The sequence below is a fragment of the Vicugna pacos genome, chromosome 9 (assembly GCF_048564905.1).
Source record: "Vicugna pacos chromosome 9, VicPac4, whole genome shotgun sequence".
NCBI classification, from domain to species: Eukaryota; Metazoa; Chordata; class Mammalia; order Artiodactyla; family Camelidae; genus Vicugna; species Vicugna pacos.
This window is the reverse complement of record NC_132995.1, coordinates 26,800,176-26,822,367: the sequence shown is the minus strand read 5'-3', so window position 1 is coordinate 26,822,367 and position 22,192 is coordinate 26,800,176. Positions and strand designations below refer to the sequence as shown.

The following is a 22,192-nucleotide window of genomic DNA, read 5'->3' as shown; positions in this document are numbered from 1 at the left end:
TAGATAGAAAACCTTCTGAGAAGCAGGTGTTTTCTTTGATACTCTGGTGGCTAGGGTGACTGGTTTAGCTAGACTGGTACTGGGGAAACAGTACAGCACTCGTCTGACAGGTCTGTAAAGAGAGTGGATGAAGTGGATAGGAGGATTCATTGAGGATCACTTATACTTAAAAACCAGCATTCGCAGCATGCTAGATGCTAGAAGCCTGACCACTGCTACTAAAATCTCCCTCCTCCTATACAAACCGGCTGTCCTGCAGAAGGAAGGTTGAATGAGTGAATGGCTGACTATGGTCCTTACCCATTTCCCCAACAGTCCAAGCCTTGACATGTCTGTATCCATGTAGAAATGGGTAGAATTCCAAACCCAGGGGAAGCAGTGGTCTGCCAAATTGTGCCCAGCCAACTGGGGGCCCAGAGTGGTTTTGGCAAAATCTAATCCAGGCTTAGCAGATTCCCTTCTGCATTGAAAGTGTGCACCATTGTAGGCTGGAAATCCCAGAAGAGACCCAGAGCCAAGGATCTGAGAGCCAGGTGGCTTACTGGGAGGTAGAGGGAGCTTGGAAAGGTGAGTGGAGAACTGAGACAGGGAAGGGAAGGTGGTGAACAATAAGGGGGCATCACTAAACCAGCTATCATGATGCCAAATGCAGCTGAATCTCAGAGGGAAACTGGAAAACTGTGCAAAACACAGGCCTTGGAATCACCTCGGCCAAGGGGTGAGGGATCTGGGGTATTTATCACCGTGTACTCCACAGTCATTGATTAAGGATGCCCCCAGAGAGAGATTAATTCCCGGGTACTTTCAAGTTCCCATGCTGTGGACAAAGTGGGTTCCAGTAGCCAAAGGGCAGCCTGTCTGACAAAGATGTAGCGAACATGGGTGTGGCTCCAGCAGATATTGCTTCAAAAGTCACTCCAAGGGCTTAGGATTCCCTCTCATAGATACAAAATCCATACCCACCCAAACTTCTGAAGCTCCTCCATTACTCGTGATCAAAATGTCTGACTGATGGGCACTGGGCATAAGTCACTGCTGAATGTGATTTGAAAGGGGAATGAAACTAACAGGCTCTCCTGGCTGAATTTTCCACTCTATGGAGATAGCAAGACAGATTTCTTGCTAAAATTTAGGAAATACACATGCCCTCCTCCCCCACTGTCATATGTCTATGTGAGAGAATAAAGAATTCACAACTAGTTCTAAAAAAAGAGCCAAACTCAGAAGAGAAATACATTCACAGACCATAGAGTAAGAGACAGTGCTGAGGCAGAGAAGGGCAGAGAGGAATGAAGATTTCATTTATTATAATTTGAAAAAAAACCCCCACAAACCACTTTGGGCAACTTTAAGCATTTTCCCCAGATGAAGCCTGAGGTACATACACCTGGGCTGGAACATTCTGATTGTCACATTGATCTGGTTGTCAGATAGGGTCCCATTTTGTACTGGAAGTTATCTTGTAAAGCCAAAGAATTCTTCAGCATCTCCACTTCTTTTGATATCTTAGCTGTGAAAATCCTTTCTCAATACATAATAATAAAAATCACAATAATTAGCATTTATTTAGTGCTTATTATTTGTCAATTGTTTTGCATGTATTAAATCATTAAATACTCAACAAACATATGGTTAGCTATCATTTCCCCCATTTTACACAGAAAGAAGCTGAGGCTCAGAGAGGTTAAGCGACTAACCCAAGATCACTCAGCAAGTGGAGCTAAGATTTGGAACCAGGTATTATGATTCTAGAACCCACATCTCTGCATAATCTGTCTTCCATGCACCCTATTTCCTTACCTTAATAATCAAATGTTTTTATAAACATAAATCCTGTCTTAATTGTATATAGCCCAAGAATGTGATGGTTTGATTTTACTCCATGGTAAGTACCACAGCTTCATGTGAAACACCCTAGAACAAAGCCCATTCAAAGAGGAGAGAAGCTTGCATTTCCCAAGGGCTACATTTGGTTTCTCCAGAAGCATGCTCAGGTCACTGTACTAGCAAAACCTTTCTAGTTTTATCTCACAACCAACACACTGCTCTCTAAATCTACAGGGACCATGTGAGATGCAGGAAATCAACTTTATTTGCCTCTCTTGACTCTCAAATGAGACTATTCAACCACTGGTCTCCACATTGAGTAGAAATATGAAACATGCAAATGGCACTGCTTTCTTATTGGCTTTTATTGGCATTTACTAAATAAAAGAAGGATATGTGCGTGATTATAGATGGAACCACTGCTTAGAAAGCACTTGAGCGACTACTTAGATTCACGTTTATTATAGTGTGATCCTGAGTCTAAAAAGGAATTGACATTTTTTTTTTCTGCTACAGCTTATAAACGCAGAGCCAGAGGGGCCTCTCATTCTTCTAAATATCTCTTCAGGAGGAGATGAGAGGGAAAAAGCTCATGCCTAACAGTGTTAAAAGCTTATGGTTTGCTTTTCCACGGTATTTCTATTACAGTGTAAGTGTGTAGATGGCGTAAGCACATATGCACATAAATGCTATTTGCTAAATTTAAAAGAAAGATGGTTTTCCCACTTCTAACACTTAGGGATTTATAAAAGATAATGCTTTAAGAGCCAGCAAAATCAACTACTACACATGCATAAAAGACCCTCATTTCTCTAAATATTTAGAGAATATTTCTCTAAATATTTAGAGAAGGACCACAGTAGGAAATACCAAAGTTAGACTGGATGAAAGGGTAAAAGTATACACACACACACACACACACACACACGAGAATAATTTTAAGCAAAAGCGTTCAAGAATTTCATCATTCTGTCTGGACTTACTCTTCTACATGCGTAGAAGTGCTGGACCCAAATCAGTAGGAGGATTTGTTCGGACATTTTGAATGGTCACAATGTGACTTTATTTAATCTACGTGTTATCTGATCCTTGTAATAAGTAATTGCTCTTGCATGGGGCTGCTGTGTGAAGAAGTGCACCCTGCACATTTTAACCCCTAATGCAAACACTTCTTTGGTCCCACTTAACACACCTTTAAAGCAAACTACAACGCCTAAGATAAGAATTACATTGGTTAGGATTAATAGTAGACTAGAACTTGCAGAAGAAAAGATTAGTGAACTTGAAGACATGGCAAAAAGAAAGCATTCAGAACAAAAAGACCAGGAGAAGGAGAATTTTATAAAACGAGCAGAGCACCAGTGAGCTGTGGGATAACGTCAAGCAGCCCAGCACTTAGAAAACTGGAGTCCCTGAAATGCAAGGGAGAGGATCAGGACGGAAAAAAAGTTTTTGAAGAACTAATGGCTAAACATTTTCCAAATTTGATAAAAAAGACAACACGACCACAGATCCATGAAGCTCAATGAGTCTCAAACACAGGAAACATGAAGAAAATGACAGCGAAGTATGTCATGATTAACTTGCTCAAAACCAGTGGTGAGAATATCTTAAAAGCAGTTTTCAGGTAAACAGGCAGATTACTGCAGCCTTCCAAGCCAGAAATAACACATGCAAGATGATGGAGGCACATTTTTTAAATACTGAAAGGAAAGAATTGTCAACCTAGAATTCTGTATTTAGTGAAAATATCTTTTAAATATGAAGGAGAAAGCCCAGAGACACTGAGTGGGCTGGGCATGTGCAGCTGAGCAAACTGGGTCCAAGCACACAGGCATGGCTCTGCAAGGAGGAGAATGGAGAAGGGGGCCCAGCCATGCACCTCCTCCCCTGCAGAGATCTCCCCAGCACCCATACTGTGACCCCTACAGCCTGGCACAGGGGGACAGAACCAGCTCCAGAAAGATATCCAGTAGCCTGGTGCCTGCCCAGAGCAGAAATCTGGTGGGAAGCCTCTGGCTGTTCACAAGACAATTGCTTTAATAAAGCTTCTTTACAGAATTCTCAAGTTCAGAAATATTTTATCTTGAAGGAAATGAAACCAAATAACTCCAAAACAAATGCCACCACAGTCAACAGTACCAAATCAGGCAGTGCCGAAGCCAGGAATTTAACGTACAAAATGGCAACTACACCAGATATAACTACACCAGTTACATCAGGGAGACTTCACATCCTCACATATGAAAATTCTCATATTTAAGATTCGATTCTTCACCAAGCAGAGTATATTCAAGGGATGGTTTCCAAAATATGTTCACACCTTCTCCTTCAAGTGAGTATTTGTGAACAAGTAATACTAATGGTAGGTATCACTTCTGTCTGTTTAGTACATACCAGGCTCTGTTCAAAGCCTTCATGCATCATTTAACAAGAACTCTAAGAAGTGGATTCTGATATTGCTCCTATTTCATACATGGGGAAACTGAAACACAGGTGAAGCCACTTGCCCAAAGGTTTCACAGTTTTTAAGTGGTAAGGTCAGGATTTGAACCCAGAGTTATCTCACAATTATACTATGTATATTGCTTCACTCAGCTTAAAAAATTAATAGACCTTAAAAAATTAGTTTTAGGTTTACAGAAAAATTGAGCTAAAATGCAGACAGCCATACACCCTGTCACTTCTCATCCCAGTTTACTCTACAATTAGTGCATACGTGTGGTGTATTTGTTAAAACTGATGAACCACTATTGATACAATATTATTAACCAAAGTCCACAGTTTGCATTAGAGCTCACTCTTTGTGTTGTACATTCTATGGGTTTTGACAAATGTATAATGAGGATTTCACTGCTTTAAAAATACTCTGTGTTCTGCCTATTCATCCCTCCTTCCCCGCTAACTGTTGGCAACCACTGATATTTTTACTGCCTCCATAGCGTTGCCTTTTCTAGAATGTCATATATTTGGAATCATACAATATGTAACCTTTTCAGATTGGTTTCTTTCACTTAGCAGTATGCATTTAAGGTTCCTCCATGTCTTTTTGTGGTATGATAGCTCATTTCTTTTTATTTCTGAATACTATTACATTATATGAATGTACCACAGTTTCATCTATTCACTGCTGAAAGATATCTTGGTTGCTCCCATCTTTTGGCACGTATGAGGAAACCTGCTAAAACATTCATGTGCAGAGTTTTGTGTGGACATCAGTTTTCAGCTCATTTGGACACCTCACTCAGTTTTACAACAATAAAATCTGACATTATAATTTCCTTAAAAAAAGTAAATAAAAACTTTTTCAGACATACGAAAACTAAAAGAATTCATTACCAGCAGACGGCACTGCAAGAAATGTTAAAGGAAATCCTTTAAGCAGAAGGAAATGCTATCAGGTGGGAATGGGAATCTCCACAAAGGAACAAAGGACACTGAATGGGTATGTATATAAATTTTGCCCATAATTAAAAAAAAAAAACAACCAAAAACCTTTAAAAGATAATTGTTTTAACAAAAATAATAATATAAAGTGGGGTTTGTAATATCAGTAGAGGTTAAATGTAGGTAATGGTGGCAAAAAAGTTTGGAAGGGGAGAAACAAAAATGTACTATTACAAGATTGTTACACTATACGTGAAGTAGCATCAAATCACTTGAAGGTAGATGAGCTACACACACACACACACACACACACTCTGAAGTAATAACTATAATAACAAAGAGTTATAGCTGATGAGCCAATCATAGACACAAAATGGAATTGTAAAAAAAATCAAGTAATCCAAAATAAGGCAAGAGAAGAGAAAAAAGTAACAAAGAGAGGATGGGATAAACAGAAAACATATAGCACTTAAACTTAATCACATCACATGTCACATTAAATATACATGGTCTAAATGCCACAATTAAAAGGCAGAGGTTGAGTTAAAAAGCAAGACCCAACTCTACATTGCCTATACACAACACACCCCAAATACAATGGCACAAATAGGTTAAAAGTTTAAGGGATGGGAAAAAAATGCTTATGCCTATCAAAAAAGAGCTATATTAATATCAGACAAAGGAGATTTCAGAGCAAAGAGTATTATCTGAGATGAAGAATGTCATTTCATAATGATAAGGGGGAGGGTCAGTTCATCAAAAAGCCATAACAATCACAAGTCATAAATGTCTATGCATCTAATAATAGAGCTTCAAAACACAAGAAACCAAAACCGGAATAATTGCAAGAAAATACAGACTAATCCACAAATATAGTCAGATATGTTGATACTCCTGTCTCAATGATTTATAGACTGAAAATCAATAAGAAAATAGAAGATGTAAAGAACACCATCAAACAACTTATTTAATTGACATTACAGGACATTTTACCCAACAATAGCAGAATCAACATTCTTTTCATGAACACATGGACATTTACAAGGATAGACCATACTGTGGACTATAAAGCAAGTCTCAGTAAATTAAAAAGGATTCCAGTCACACAAAGTATATTCTCTGATCGTAATGGAAGTTAAAAAAAAAAGTCAACAACAGAAAGATCTCTAGAAAATACTCAAATATTTGGAAACAAAATAACATACTTTTAAATAACTCATGAGTCAACGATGGATTCAAAAGGGAATTTAGAAAGCATTTTTAACTGAATGAAAATTAAAATAGCAACAGCTCAGAATTTGGAGATGCCACTAAAACAGGACACAGGGGGAAATTTATATTACCAGCTGCTCGTGTTAGAAAAGAAGAAAAATCTTAGCTTCCGCCTTAAAAATCTTAAAAAAGAAGAGCAAGTTAAACTTAGGTGTGTAGAAGGAAGGAAATAATAAAGACAGGAACAGAATAAAATGACATAGAAAAAAGAAAAACAACCCCCAAAAAAATCAGTGAGACCAAAAGCTGGTTCTTTGAAAAGATCAATAAAATTGATAAACCTGTAGCCAGTCTTTTCAGGGAGAAAAGAAAAGACAGAAGTACCAACAGCAGGACTGAGAGAAGGGACATAACCAAATACTCTATGGATGCTAAAAATATAATAAGAGGGATAGCGTGAAGGGCTTTTTGCCAACAAATCTGACAATTTTTAACACCACAAAAAGATAGGAAATACTAAGAAATTACTGAGGATAACTGAATTGACATCTCTACAAAAATCTGAAACACAAAGCATAAAATCTTAGACATCACTGTGAAATTCAGAACCATAAAAATAAAGAAACAATCCTGAAAGTTCCACAGGGAATAAACAGATCACCTATAGAGGACCGAAGTTCACACTGGCATTAGACTTTTCAACAGCCAAAACATAATGAAGCAAGAGGAAAAGGGAAGTGGTGATGGCATTAATTAAACTCCCATCTAACACAGCAAGAAGGGGATAGACATTGTTTAAAGGTGGTAAGTTACCAAATAGCAGTATGAGCATAGTGTAAAGAAATGGCACTTACCCTTAGAAGGCCTATAAATAGACTGGGTTAAAATTTGCTGCTTTGAGGAGTATGATTGGAGGAAGAAGACGGTGGGGTAGAAAATAAATACAGTCATTTAAAAGTCTTATTTGTATTACTTAATGTTTTAAACTACATGCATGATTTCAAAATACTACTTTAAAAATACATTGAGTACATACTGACATCAGAGCTCAAAGCAAAGTAAGTGGATTCTAGGGTAACGTGGCTGCACTTTTCAAAATATGGCCATTATATCCTGTGTTACTGCCAGTAGGCAGTTATCTTCTTTCCAAAGTATGCATGGATTCCACTGAATGTATTTCTTCTTTCCTTTTCTGTCTTTCTGTCTGTCTCCCTCTCCTCCTACCTCTCCCTCATGCTCCCTGTGACAGACAGCCTTGCTGGGGTGTGACTCTGATGGAACAGTGCTTATACGTGAAGCCAGCTGGTCCAGGACCAAGCTAAACCTGCTGGAGTATCTGAGCTGGACACACAGAGCAGTGACCTCACTCTGTACAGTCAACCAACTCCTTCTGAGATGATGTGTTCAATCAAATGTACTCTAAGGGGAGTCGGGACAAAAGCAGTGCTTTGGAGGAAGAGACAACTCGACCTCAGAATTGCTAGGAAAGTGGGTGGTAGAGAACGTCATATACACCCTCTCCTAAACCAAGGATACTTTGTTTCACTGCCATACTCTAAATCGTCGTCCATTCCAATATGTTCCTAAACATGCGATGGAGGCAATTCCCAACATGCTTTTTGACAGCATAGCACTGAGCCTCACAGGAAGACACTTACTCCATTCAATTCTCTTTCAACTCTATAGACGTCAAGGAGGAAATATTAGTTTGGTACCACTATCTATTTTAACACCTTTCTCTCTCTTGTAATATTTGCTAAATCTCCCTTTTAAATGAGAGAGAGAAGACAGGCTCGGGAGTATTTCACTGCTACAAAATTATTGTATATTTATTTATTTTCATGATTACTGTCTATTTGATATGTTCACATGACAAGTGAAACACCTGTGGCAGTGACGAAAGTTAAACTTATCATTTTAAAGAAACATTTATAATTAAAAAGTAGGTGATTTAAGAAGAACACCAAGTAAATAACAGCACAGGAGGAAAGTCATGATAATATTCATAAAGGTGGTTTCCAAATCACTGAGGTCTGGGGAACACTTGTCTATCAAAGCTCTGTTCTGGCTTACTGTCTTAATATGGCCTCTTCCACGACAGAGAAATAGGAAGGGAAGAATAGCCTCATTTCGGCTGGACACAGCATTTTCTGCGTGAAAAACTCTGAATTTGTTGGTGCTTTTTAATAATCTCCCAATTAGATGCAACTGTTGTGAGATATATCCCAATTTGAAGTGGACAATAAAACCTAGAATACAGCCTTGGGAGTTGTGGGCCCACAGTTTCTGAAAAGTGGATGGCAGGTAAACTGCTGAGAAACTGCTGAGCTGTTTCTTCCCTTCCCAATTACACCTCTAGGAAAAAAAGAAAAAAGAAAAAGGAAAAACCCTCCCGCCTATGATTGCACTCACCATCTCACCTATATGTTCCCTGAAACTTCAAGCCCTCCGTCCAGATAAACATGCGGAAAAGAAGCTTCACGTTGAAGCCAGGGCGCTGCTGTACATTTTAGTACCAGTTACTATTCTTTCCCCACATAAGTCTCTCCTGTAACTGTGAATGGTAGATGCTAACAAGGCCATCATGCAAGTCTCAGCCTCAAACCTCACCTGAATATGATTGTTGGTAAACATAACCAGCATACAATAAGCTCAGGGTGATAATCACAGAATGTTTACAAGAAAGTTTGGGGGAAAAAACAATAAGATTGAGAAGAATAAATCTAGGTCAAACACAATGGTGACAAAAAGATATCATAAACAAGTTTAAAAGGCACTGTTCTAGGAGATTGCAACATATCTAACAGATAGATGCTTACAATAGAGTGTCTACATTGTGTACACCCCGCCCACCGCAAACTCGTACAAATCAATAAAACAACCCATTAGAAGAATGGTCAGTGTGTTAGAATAAACAAATTACAGTGAGGAGATGTCAACAGCCAATAAACATATAAAAAACGGCTCAATCTCATCACGAATAAGAGAAACGTACATTAAAATAATGAGACATCATTTTGCACCCGTTAAAGTAGCACACGTTTTAATGTCTGCTAATATTAAGAGTTGGTAAGGATGCAGGGAAACACCAACCCTCATCCCCCACTGGTCAGAATGTAAATTGGTACCTCCAGTTTGGAAAGCAACTTGGTCCAATTTATTCAGCTCTAAAATGTGCATGTTCTGTGGCCCAGGAATTCCACCTGTAGGTATAAGCCTAGAGGAGCAAGCACTTCTGTACACCAGAAGTCAAGAACTATGGCAGCATTTTTAGTAGTGGCAAACAGTTAGATGCCCTGTATAGGAGAAGAGCTAAATAACCACAGCACAGGCGCATCGTGAGACGTTATGAAGCAATTAGAACAGATGAAGTAGCTCTAGGTGGGTTACCTCAGAAAGATCTCCCAGAAATACTAACGAGTTAAAAGGCTAGTTGCAGAAAGACACACACAATAGTATACTGACATAGGGGGAAAACCTTTTAAAAACTATGCTGTCTAGTTGCTTAATGCTACTGAATCACAGGTACTGTGCTTAAGTGTATGAAGAACATTTCACAGGATACAGACTGAACCGATCATGGTTACTGGGAGGGCAGAGAGCAACAGGAACCTGTTTTGGTGGAAGGAGTCCAAGGCGAATTTAACTTATCTATAATGTTTCAGTTTTTTAAAAGGAGTTAATATTTATGTATTAATTCAGTAATTTAGATAATACCTGCCCCCCCACCAAAAAAAAAGTTGGAAAGGACAGCAGTAATGCCCCCAGAAGGACTGAGAGAAAGGTCAGAGAAGTGAGACCTGCAGTGTAGAAAGTGTCTGTTATTTTATTGAAATTCATGAGAAAATCAATTGTCTTAATTCATCACGTGGAAGGCTGTCCATGCAGGGGTCCCTTCCCTTTATAAAGGAATCTGGTCTGTGACCTTGCAGGACTCCCAGGCTCTTGGGGTCCACGTCTCCCACACTCAATATGATAAAAGGTTGAGAGCTCACTAACAAGACCCAAAGCCACACTCTTAAGAACCCTTGATTGGTGAAAATTCAAAAAGAAAATATGCAAGCCATGTGAAGGAATCTCTCTGCTTCTTTATGAAATTTGTTATATCCACACACAGCATTTTAGCAGCCAAAAAGAAGTCCCCTAATGTGGTCTCCCGGTAATAATATTATAAAACAATACAAAATGGCAATAACTCTACAGTTTCACTAGGCGGAGGTCTGAAATCTGCAGCGATTTCCTCAAGAACCACAGCTGGGTAAAACACAGAGCCATTAGAAAGCAGATCCTCTTCCTGAATGTCTTGAAATTCATGTCCGTTTTAATTGCCCAGAATTCATGTCACTTGTGTGAAGAAGCTATAAACATACACAATCATAAAAACGCATTAAGACACCCTGAACAAAATCAATGCCATATTATTTTAGTTTATTATTCCTTGTAGAGTTCACACTGGTCTTCCTACTTTGATATTTATTTATACCAAAGAAGAGAAAGAACATAAATGCCACACTTGGGATAACTTTAATGCTGGAATTGAGTAGAATACATATAGCTTCTGCCTTAATTTAAAAAACTAAAGCCGTCTTTATGAATCAACCTCACATAATGTAGGACAAAGCTGAAGGTCACTGTATTATTCATTTTAAAAGGCACTGATAAGGATTAAAATTAAGGTTCATGAGATTTGAAGAACTGTTAGCTTGCATAAATGGCTTCTTCCTTCTTAACAGGGTATGACGGGGTGGGGGGAGAATGATAAATAGTATAAAAAAGAATACTTTCTCTTTCTCCTCTGGGCTTTGTTATTTGCCTCTCTTTAGAACCTCTAAGCTCTTTATTCAAGAGGTCCTTGGCTATTCACAACTTTGCTTCTCTTATGAAAAATTAATGATTGCTTTCTCTTTGACAGAAAACTGCCTTATTTTGCAAAAGATTAACAAAGAGGACTCAGTGTAGAAGTGAATCCCTCAGCAGGAGAAGCTTCTCTCACACCAACCCATTTATGACTGGGGGAAAATACCCCCTGTTAGTTCAAGGATAGGAAGTAAATAGGTGATGTGCAGCCTGGTACAGACTGTAGAACAAGGACTACATCCTTCACAAAAGGGACGTGCCAACAGAAACAGCCTGCCCCCAAGAGCAGGCTGACCCCGCGTCCTGCCCACTGACTCCTTTATGCCTCACACATCGAGTGCCGTGCTGTGTTTGCAAGCTATTGTTCGGCAGGCGGATTTTCTGCTAGGGGGTTAACAGGTGAGAGCAGTTATCCTATATGCAACAGCAAGAACAAAATAGAGAGGACGCTTTTAGTTAAGCTGCCAATGCTCAGAAAACACTTCTGAAAACACCACAGCTCAGTACTGCATCATTCTTGAATGGAGGAGCTATGGAGGGTGGGGAGGGAGGAGCACGTTGCAAAATGATTTATCAAGGTAAGGAGAGAGCGTAAATTGCAAACAGTGAAATATTTCAAGTTCCAATTCTGTCAAATGTACACATCAGTCTTCATTTTAATATCTAGCTGCTATCCTCAAAGGAATTTCTAGTGAAATTCCACTTTCACCATTTAAAAGCCCTACATTTTTACATCACATCTCCCTTGTAGTTAAAAAAACCAAAGTGTAGGTGGGTTATGTCAATTATTGGTCAATTTGTGAGGGACCAGGTCTCAAACTCAGCTCTTCTCACTCAATCCAATGGTCTCTGGGAAGCTGGTGGAAGGGTGTCCAGCCAGGGACTGTGGGCAGAACAAAGGACAAAACATTTGATAATAAGGAAGTCTGCACCAACCTAACTCTAAATACGTTTTAATAAGTGAATTCAACCACTAGACATTTGGTATCCATATTGCCTTGGACTTCATGGAGCTTACAAACTAGTAGGGGAGGAAAAAGTTAACAAATATTTACACAGCTCTGAAAGATCACACTTTCGGAGATGTGGTTTAAGGTTATATATTTTGTTTTTTAGTTTTTAAATTGTTGATTTTTAAAAAAAATTTGGGGGGGAGGAGGGGGTAATTAGGTTTACTATCATCATCATCATCATCATCATCATCATCATCATCATTATTTTTATTGAATGGAGGTACTGGGGACTGAACCCAGGACCTTGTACATGCTAAGTATTCACTTTATCACTAAGCTATACCCTGTCCTGCCACAAATTGTTGATTTGAAACTGTTTGGAGCAGGCAAGCACTGAGCTTGGGTGTTTAAAAGTGTGTCATGGAGAATCTATAAAATGTAGCTCTGCACTGATCAGCTGCTCTCAGCAGTGTTTGTAGTTGCCTGTTTTTCTGTATCATTAATGGCATATAAATGACAATTGGAGAAATTAGCTGCTCCTTAACGTGAATATACTTTTCAGAGAGCACTAATTTTACAATGCTTTTCCTCATTTATAAGAATCTTGAAATATTTGAGGGACAATGACTGTTAGCATCTGCAGTGTGTGCTCTTGTGCCAGCCACTGCTCTAGGATGTTGTAATGTATTAGGACTCATTTAATCTTCATATTAGTTCCAGGAGGCTTGTGCTATTTCTACCCCATTTTACAGATGAGGAAGCTGAGAAACAAAGAATGAAAGTGATTTGAGTAAGGTTTCTAGTTAATAGGTGGTAGAGCTGGGATTCAAAGCTGGTAGACTGGTTCCAGTCTGTATGACTTCTGTCTAAAGAGATGTGTTATTCAAAAATATTTTTTAAACATCTGAAATAATTTTCAGCATAATTATAGATAGCAGATCCCAATAACTAGAAAATAAAAAGAGGAAAAGAGCCTAGAGAAAACCCACTTTTTTAGAGTATACGATGAAAGGCAAAATGAATTCTTGCTTTAAAATCTATTACAAGGATTTTACCACTGTCAATATTTTATTATTAGATACCAAAACAATCATTAACCACAACAACACAACATTCACAACAACATAAAAATGAACATTGTTCCTTAAGGAAAATGCTATAAATATGCACACAAAAATATTTTTCTTCTAGAAATGGTAGTCAGCCAATAAATCACCAAGTCATATGTCAGCTTTCATCTTTCTAGAACTTAACACATGAAGACCTAGTAAGAGTTGTTCAACAAGAATGAAAGAAGCCTTGTAGTAACTTGTAATAAAAAAGAATATGAAAAAGAATATGTAGAACTGAATCACTATGTTGTACACCAGAAGTGAACACAGCATGTAAATCAACTATACTTCAATTAAAAAAAAAAAGAATGGGAGAGCCAGTTAGAAGCCACTGTTAGAGTCTAAAACTTAAAACTTCTGTATGACAAAATAAATCATAAAAAGGTTAAAAGACAAGTTATAAATAGAGAGTAGATATTTGCAACATATTTAGTAAACAAAAGATTGTTAACTAGAAATTATAAAGAACTCCTCCAAGCTAATAAGATAAACAACTCAATAGGGTAAAAGCATAAATGGCATATTCAAGAATTTCACAGAAAAGAAATTTCAAGTGGCCAATAAACACAGAAGAATGTTGAACCTCACTAGTAACTAGAGGAACACTAGTAATTAGAGGAACACAGATTGAAACCGCAAGAAGCTACCTATTTCAGATGAGCAAAATTTGTTAAGTTGGTCAATATCAGATGTTGATGTAAGTGTGGGAAAATGAATGCTTTCATACACTGCTGGTGGGAGTGTAAATGGCACAGCCAATTTGGAAGTATTCAGCCTAGTGAGTGGGAAGAAGAGCAAATCCTATGATTTTAAAATTGTCTGTCCCAGAAAAACTCTTGTGGAGACACACTAGAGAATATATACAAGGCAGTAACTGTAGCATTATTTGAAATAAACTGATATAACTTAAATATCCATCAGAAAGGGAATGGGTAGCTAAACTGTGGTACATTTATATGATATAATAGTTAAGGATACTAATTTATATTTAAACGTAGCAAAATGCATAAAGCCAAAAAATGGTAAAAATAAAAAAGTTGCAGAACAAAACACAGTGTGATATTATTTATATAAATGCCAAAAATTGATACAAACAATATTATGTTTTTCCAAATATATGCATATATATGTATATGTAAAATTATATGAAATTGTTGGAAATATATATACTGAGTTCAGAATAGTGTTTACTTCTGAGGAGTAAGGGAAGGAGACTATGGTTGGAGGAACAGGCAAAGAAAGATTTAACTCAAAAAGATGCTTTTTTTTTAAAGGGAGAATTCACTCATTTAACATTTGAATAATTTAAAATGCATTATATACATAGAAAAAAGACTGAATCAAATATGTCAGTGATTAATTCCAGGTGGTGGGAATATTTCTGGTTGCTTTCTCTCTCTCTCTTTTTAAAAGTTATATATTTCTTCAGTTTTCCAAAATAAAAATATATAATTTAAAAATCAAAAGAAATGTAACTTGTGATTTGCAGCTTAACCTGCAGTGTCATGCTTCTTGTCATGCCTCTTGTTATTAGCTTTTCTTTATTTTTATCTTACACAATTATGCTCTTAAATAGGGAAAAATTAGAGTCAGAATAGTTTCAGTCTCCATTTCTTTCAACAAAAAAAACATAGTGTATTTGGACAACAATTTTTTTTGTCTGAGAGAGCATTGAAATCAGAGAGACATACATTTCTTAAGTTATGGTTGCATTTTGGGGAAGACATTAAATTTTTGGATTGCATCATTTCATGGAATCTCACAAAGATGCATCTTTGGATTTAAATAATAGTGAGACAGTTATATCTAAGATGCACCATAGTATACTGGTTTAGAGCTGAGCTGTTCAGTACAGTAACAGCATGATTTTATTTAAATTTAAGTTAATTAAAAGTAAATACAGAACCCAAAGTTAGTAGAATGGAAGAAATCATAAAGATTAGAGCAGAAATAAATGAACTAGAGACTAAAAGACAATAAAAAAGATAGATGAAACTAAGAGCTGGTTCTTTGAAAAGATAAATAAAATTGATAAACCTGTAGCTGGACTCATCAAGAAAAAAGAGAGGGTCCAAACAATAAAATCAGAAATGAAAAAGGAGAAGTTATAACCAACACCACAGAAATAAAAAGGATCATAAAGGATCATGACAGAGATTACTATGAACAATTATACACCAATAAAATGGACAAGACAACCTGTTCCTAGAAATGTACAATCTCCCAAGACTTAACAAGGAAGAAATAGAAAATATGAACAGATCAATTATCAGTAATGAAATTGAAGCAACAATCAATAAACTCCCAACAAACAAAAACCCAGGAATATATGGCTTCACTGGTGAGTTCTACCAAACATTTAGAGAAGAGTAAATGTCTATCTTTCTTAAACTATTGCAAAAAATTGTAGAGGAAGGGTCACTTCTGGACACATTCTACAAGGTCAGGATCATTCTGATACCAAAAACAAAGATGTTACAAAAAAAAATTACAGACCAATATCACTGATGAACATAGATGCAATAATCCTCAATAAAATATTAGCAAACTGAATTCAATAATACATGAAAAGGATCATATACCATGATCAAGTGGGATTTATCCCAGTTAACCATGCAAGGATGGTTCAGTATCTATAAATCAGTGTGATGCACCACATGGACAAACAGAAGAATAAAAATCATGTAACTATCTCAATAGGTGCAGAGAAAGCTTCTGACAAAATTCCACGTAGATTTATAACAAAAATTCTCAACAAAGTGAGTATAGAGGAAACATACTTCAATATAATAAAGGTCATATTTGACAAGCCCACAGCTAACATCATACTCAACAGTGAAAAGCTGATAGCATTTCCTCCAAGATCAGGGACAAGATAAGGATATCCACTCTTGCCACTTTTATTCAAAATTATATTGGAAGTCCCAGCAATCAAACAAGAAAAAGAAATAAAAGGAATCCAAATTTGAAAGGAAGCAGTAAAACTGTCACTGTTTGCAGATGGCATGATACCATACATAGAATATCCTAAATATACCTCCAGAACACTAACAGAACTCATCAATAATGCAAGCTTTACAATCAATATAAGTTGCAGGATACTCAATTAATATACAGAAATTGGTTGCATTTCTGTACATTAACAACAGCTATTAGAAAGAGAAATTAAGAAAACAACACCATTGACAATTGCATCAAAAAGAATAAAATACCTAGCAATAAATCTAACTAAGGAGGTAAAAGACCTGTACTCAAAAACTATAGGACATTGATGAAAGAAATTGAAGATGTGACAAACAGAGGGAAAGATATACCATACTCATAGATTGGAAGAATTGATATTGTTAAAATAACCATACTACCAAAGGCAATATACAGATTCAATGCAATCCCTATCAAAATACCAATGGCATTTCTCACAGAACTAATACAAATAATTATAAAATTTGTGTGGAAGCACAAAGGACCTTGTACATCCAAAATAATCTTGAGAAAGAAAAACAAAGCTGGAGGTATCATGCTCCCTGATTTCAAAGTCTCCTACAAAGCTGCAGTAATCAAAAGAGCATGGTGCTGGCACAAAAAAGGTCACACATATCAATGGAACAGAGTCAAGAGCACAGAAATAAACCCACATTTACATGGGCAATTAATCCATGATAAAGGAGGCAAGAATATACAACAGGGAAAAGACAGCCTCATAAATAGTGTTGGGAAAACTGGACAACTACATACAAAAGAATCAAACTATACTCTCTCTCTCTCTCTCACAATATGCGCAAAAATAAATTCAAAATGAATTAAAGACTTAAATGTAAGACCTGAAACCATAAAACTTCTGGAAGGAAACGCAGGCAGTATGCTCTGACTTTGATCTTACTAATATTTTTTGAATATATCTCATCAGGCAAGGGAAACAAAAGTGAAAACAAACGGAAATATTACAAACTAAAAAGGTTCTGAACAGCAAAGAAAATTATTAATAATAGGAAAGGGCAACCTACAGAATGGGAGAAAATATTTGCAAACAATATATCTGATGAGTTAGTATCCAAAAAATATACAATGAACTATATAACTTATCATCAAGAAAACAGATAACCTGATTAAAAAATGGGAAGAAGATCAGAACAGACATTTTTCCAAAGAAGACATGGCGATGTCCAACAGGTACATGAAAAGATGTTCAACATCACTAATCATCAGGGAAATGCAAATCAAAACCACAGTGAGGTACCACTTCACACCTGTCAGTATGACTATTATTAAAAAGACAACAAATAACACGTGTTAGCAAGGATGTGGAGAGAAGGGAAAATTTGTGCACTATTGGTGGGAATGTAAATTGGCATAGCCACTTTGGAAAACATGGATATTCCTCAGAAAATTAAAAATAGAACTACCATATAATCTAGCAATTCCACCATTGGATATTTATCCTAAGAAAACAAAAATACTAATTTGAAAAGATACATGTACCCCTATGTTCCTTGCATCATTATTTACAATAGTCAAGATACAAAAACAACTCGAGCACCCATTGATAGATGAATGATAAAGAAGATGTGGTATATATGCACAATGGAATATTACTCAGCCATAAAAATGAAATCTTGACACTTGTGATGACATGGATGGACCTAGAGGGTATTATGCTAAGTGAAATAAGTCAGACAGAGAAAGAAAAATACTGTATCATTTCACTTATATGTGGAATCTAAAATCAAAACAAATGAACAAACATAACAAAACAGAAACAGAATTATAGATACAGAGAACAAGTAAGTGGTTGCCAGAGGTGGGTAGTGAGGGAAGAGAAAAAAAAGTTAAGCACAATTAAAAATTCATTTCCTCATGAACTCAAGCGACATTTCAAATGCTCAGTGGCCACTTATGGCTAGAGGCTATCATATTATACATCTCAGATATGGAACATTTCCTTCATCACAGAATGTTCTATTGGACAGCACTGGTTTAGAGCATAGATTCTAGACACAAACGCCCTGGATCCTGGTCCAAATATACCACTTACTATCTACCTGACTATAAGCAAATTTCTTAATCCTTTTATGTCTCTGGCCTCATCTTTAAAATAAAGAAAATCATTAAACCCTCCCCACTGGGTTGCTGTAAGGATTAAATGACTTAATATATGTGAAGCTTATATGAACATATTAAACATCATATTGATAGTAAGCTATTATTATTATTATCTCTTAGCTGTCTTACTGATGAAAGGAAAGTGCCACATAGATCTCATCATCTCTCATTTCAGAACACCAGGACATGGCAGAAGAAGAAGCAATGCTCTGGTCACCAGGAAAAGATCCTTGCTCACTTTGGGGTCTGGATGGTCAATGTGTCTCTGAATGCTTATGTAACATTGTCATAGTCTGGTAATTTTTTCCATTGAAATTCAGAATGGGTTCATTCATACATTTATTCATTCAACAAATATTTATTGAGTGCCTATTATGTGTCTAGGCATGGGGGACATATCAGTGAATAATAACAACAAAATAATAAGGATCCCTACCTTTGTGGAACTTATCTTCTGATGGAGAACCCAAGCAAGGAGCATGATACATAGGTAAACTTTATAGCATGCCAGAAAGTAACGAATACTATGGGAAAAACAGAGGAGCTACAGGAAATCCGAATTTGGGAGAAGTCAGGTTACAATTTTAAAAGAAGGTAGGGTAGGGCTCATGGAGAAGGTGTTGCTGGAGCAATTGCTTGAAGGAGGTGAGAGAGCAGACACTGCAGATATTAGAAGAGCTCATGAAGCAGAGGTAACAACTTCTGAAGCCAGAGTACAGCAGAGGGGCCAGTGTGGAGTGAGTGAGTGAGTGAGAGGGAGAGGGACAGGAGAGATCTCAGAGACAAGGAGCGAGGGGAAGTGACAGTGTAATGACCTGTCAGCCATTGTAAGGACTTGAGCTTCCACTCTGACCATGAGGGGTGGGATCCTCTGGGTTGTTTTGAGTGGAAGAGTGACAGGATCTGAGTTATGTTCCAAAGGTTCATGATGGCTACTGTACTGAGAGCAGACTGTAGGGGATGGAGGGTGGAAGCAGGGACAATATGACGAGGCACAGTAACACTCCCTGGGACACATGATGGTCTTTGGGCCACGGTGTCAGTGGTGGAGACGGTGTGAGAAGTGGTTAGATTTGGGTTTTGATGTTACAGTCTGACAGATTAGAGAAGAGAAAGACCCAGGGAAGGCCAGGTCTGGGAGTTCTTTCTACAGAACAAAGGACATGAGAAGCATTCAAAGTCCTAACACAACCCTGAAATCCATGTGGAAAACTAATGTGTTTGGTGTCACACTGGAAACAAGTATTCCTACGCTTACATTAAGTATCAACCAAACTCATTCCACAGACACCTCCTTCTAACAGAAGTGTACATATTCTGCTCTTGGCAAGCAAATGCTCTTGGTGTTTGAGGTCCACAAATGCCAAGAAAACTTACCTGGGAATTTCAAGTATTCACTAGCAGTAGAGTCCTTCACCCAAAATTAAAAAAAATTAACAAAGCCTATCCCTATTTTGGTAGGAAAGTGGCAAGTCAAAAAAGTACAGTTAGCACTTAAAATGAATAAAAGGATGGAAGAGCTCAGAGACCCCTTGCAAGAGGTTGCCATGTGACACAGCCCCAGTCTGCAGCCTCACCGATGGCTTTTGTGCTCGCAGGTTGAGAGGCACAGAGAGCTCTCTGTGTCAGCCTCAGAGACCCAAGGGCTGCCTGGCTCTGGACAGAGCAGCAGAGCAAATACTGCTTCAAGACCCCACCTTCAACAACCCCTGAGGACACAGCTTGGAATAATGTGTTTAAAAAAATCTTTCTTTCTCTGCCATTCTGCTAATGTTGCTGGGGCATAGGTGGGGACAAGGGTAGAGAAGGAAGTGGACACACATAAAGGATGACTTCTGCCCTTAACTCTGTGTACTTCTCAATCATCTGCATTTTTAAAGTAAGAATTTTGTTAATGCAATTTTTGGAAGTAAAAATTAATATTCTTCTTTTATCTAAATAGCTCATGAGACACCTCAGTTCCCCTAGTAGAGGTTTCCAGGAGGATGGAAAACAACTGGTTTCCATATTCTGTGAAGGAACCTGCAATATAATCGAAGACAATGATGACGCTTTCTTCTCAGCATTCGTTCCCAGAGTAAATAGCCAAGAACTGGTTATTTTCACAGGCGTTACCATATACCTCAAAAGGATTAGGGGTTACATCGCATAAATCCTTAAGGGGTTCATACATGCTGGTAATGGCATGGGGCTCATTTTAGTGACGGTTCTTACACCTGCTTTCTTAGGAAGCCTGGATTTTAATGAGGAGGAGACAGAGATGAGTGGCAGGAAATCTCCTGGGCTGAGACAATATGTAAGGATGATGTGCATGAAGATTTGGAAAGGGAGGTTCTTAACAATGTGTGTGCACAGGTCACAAGTCTCACCCTTTTCTCCAAGCCTGTGAAGGAAAAAAAAATGAACTGGTTGGCATTTGCTAACCTTTAATGGTGAAGATTGTTGAACTATACAATAGAGCATTCTAAATAGCAAACAAGGGGAAAATAGAATCTTGTTAAACTCGATATGAGAAGGATGCTTCAAGATCATCGATCTTGTAGGCTGGGGAACTGAAAATTTAAAGTGACATCCCCAAAGGAGATATTGAATAAAATGAAAAGAAAAATGCTGGTGACATATTGATTAAGCCTCACATGCTGCATATCTTCTGTTTGTGCATCCAGATCTGCTCTCCCCTTCTCCAACAAGCCATGAGCCCCACAAGACAGACTAGTGTGAACAGCCTGAATGGGCTCCCTGGTGCTCTGGTTTCTGGTTAGGGCCAATGGGAGCCTCAGCAGGGTTTCACAGGAAAGGAAGGAAGAGAGTCAGGGCATTTACAACTCTGATTCTCTCCCTGAGGGGTTGCCCAGGGCTGGCTGTGTCTCTTTTTTGTGGTCTTGGCTCCTGCCAGGTGACTTTCTCTTTCTCTGAAGGTCTGGTAACTACTCCCCCTACTTGATTCTTCAGGCCTGGGGTGGTAACAGCTCTTGTTACTAGTCCTAGAGTACTGCACTGTCCCCTGTTCGCACTTTGTAAATATCCCCTTTATTAATTTCTCCTCCAGTCACCCAATTTGATCATGCCATTATTTTTTCCCTGTTAAGACTCAGATATACCAACAAAGGAAGTTCTTAATTAGGTTCTTGGTGTCCTGAAAGAAAGTTCTAGTGGACATTTGTCATCCTTTTTGCACCTTCCTTAAATCCTTCCCCCCACCCACAACATCTGAGCTACCCTTTTTTGTCTAGGGCTTTTCCTACCTCACAGCTCTGGGTGGGAGCTGGAGACCAAACAACCACATGGAAGACACATGCTCACTTTCCCAGCCTCCCCTGCAGCTAGGGCTCAGACAGTCCAGGCTCAACCAGTCAGATGGAGCTTGACTCTTGACATGACACAGGACAAGGGGGACATTTTGGCTGGGGTGGCAGCAGCACTAGGAACTACATCAGTTTCCAGATGAAGAAGCTGAGCCTAGTGTTAGGCTTGAGGTCCAGGTGCCACACCTGAAGGAATCTGCACCCAGCAGCAGGGGTAAATTGGTTCTCTGCAGAAACTTTATGCATTGCTCTTGCTTCTAGGGCACCCAACATCTGTCTCTGTGGACCTCCCAGGAAGTCTTCAAGCAACCCAACAGCCTTCAATTCATCCCTTTACTGTTGAATTAACTAGAGTTGGTTATACTGCTTGAAACATAGAACTCTGCCTGACATAAAAATCAAGCCAATTTCTTTTTGACCCAAAGATTCTGGCATCCTA

General features: G+C 38.0%; 1 long non-coding RNA gene across 3 annotated transcripts in view; it reads left to right on the top strand.

The window, feature by feature from the left end:
- LOC140698456 (uncharacterized) overlaps positions 1-18,916 on the top strand; it is a 52,463-nt gene extending 33,547 nt beyond the window's left edge. Inside the window, exons 4-6 of one of the 3 annotated variants that reach the window (XR_012076245.1) lie at positions 1,662-1,737; positions 18,624-18,744; positions 18,833-18,916. This is a non-coding gene — a long non-coding RNA (uncharacterized lncRNA). Of the gene's footprint in view, positions 1-1,661; positions 1,738-7,675; positions 8,687-18,623; positions 18,779-18,832 lie in introns of those variants that run through there. The other 2 variants (XR_012076246.1, XR_012076247.1) reach the window with 2 other exon arrangements.
- Positions 18,917-22,192: the final 3,276 nt, after the last annotated feature.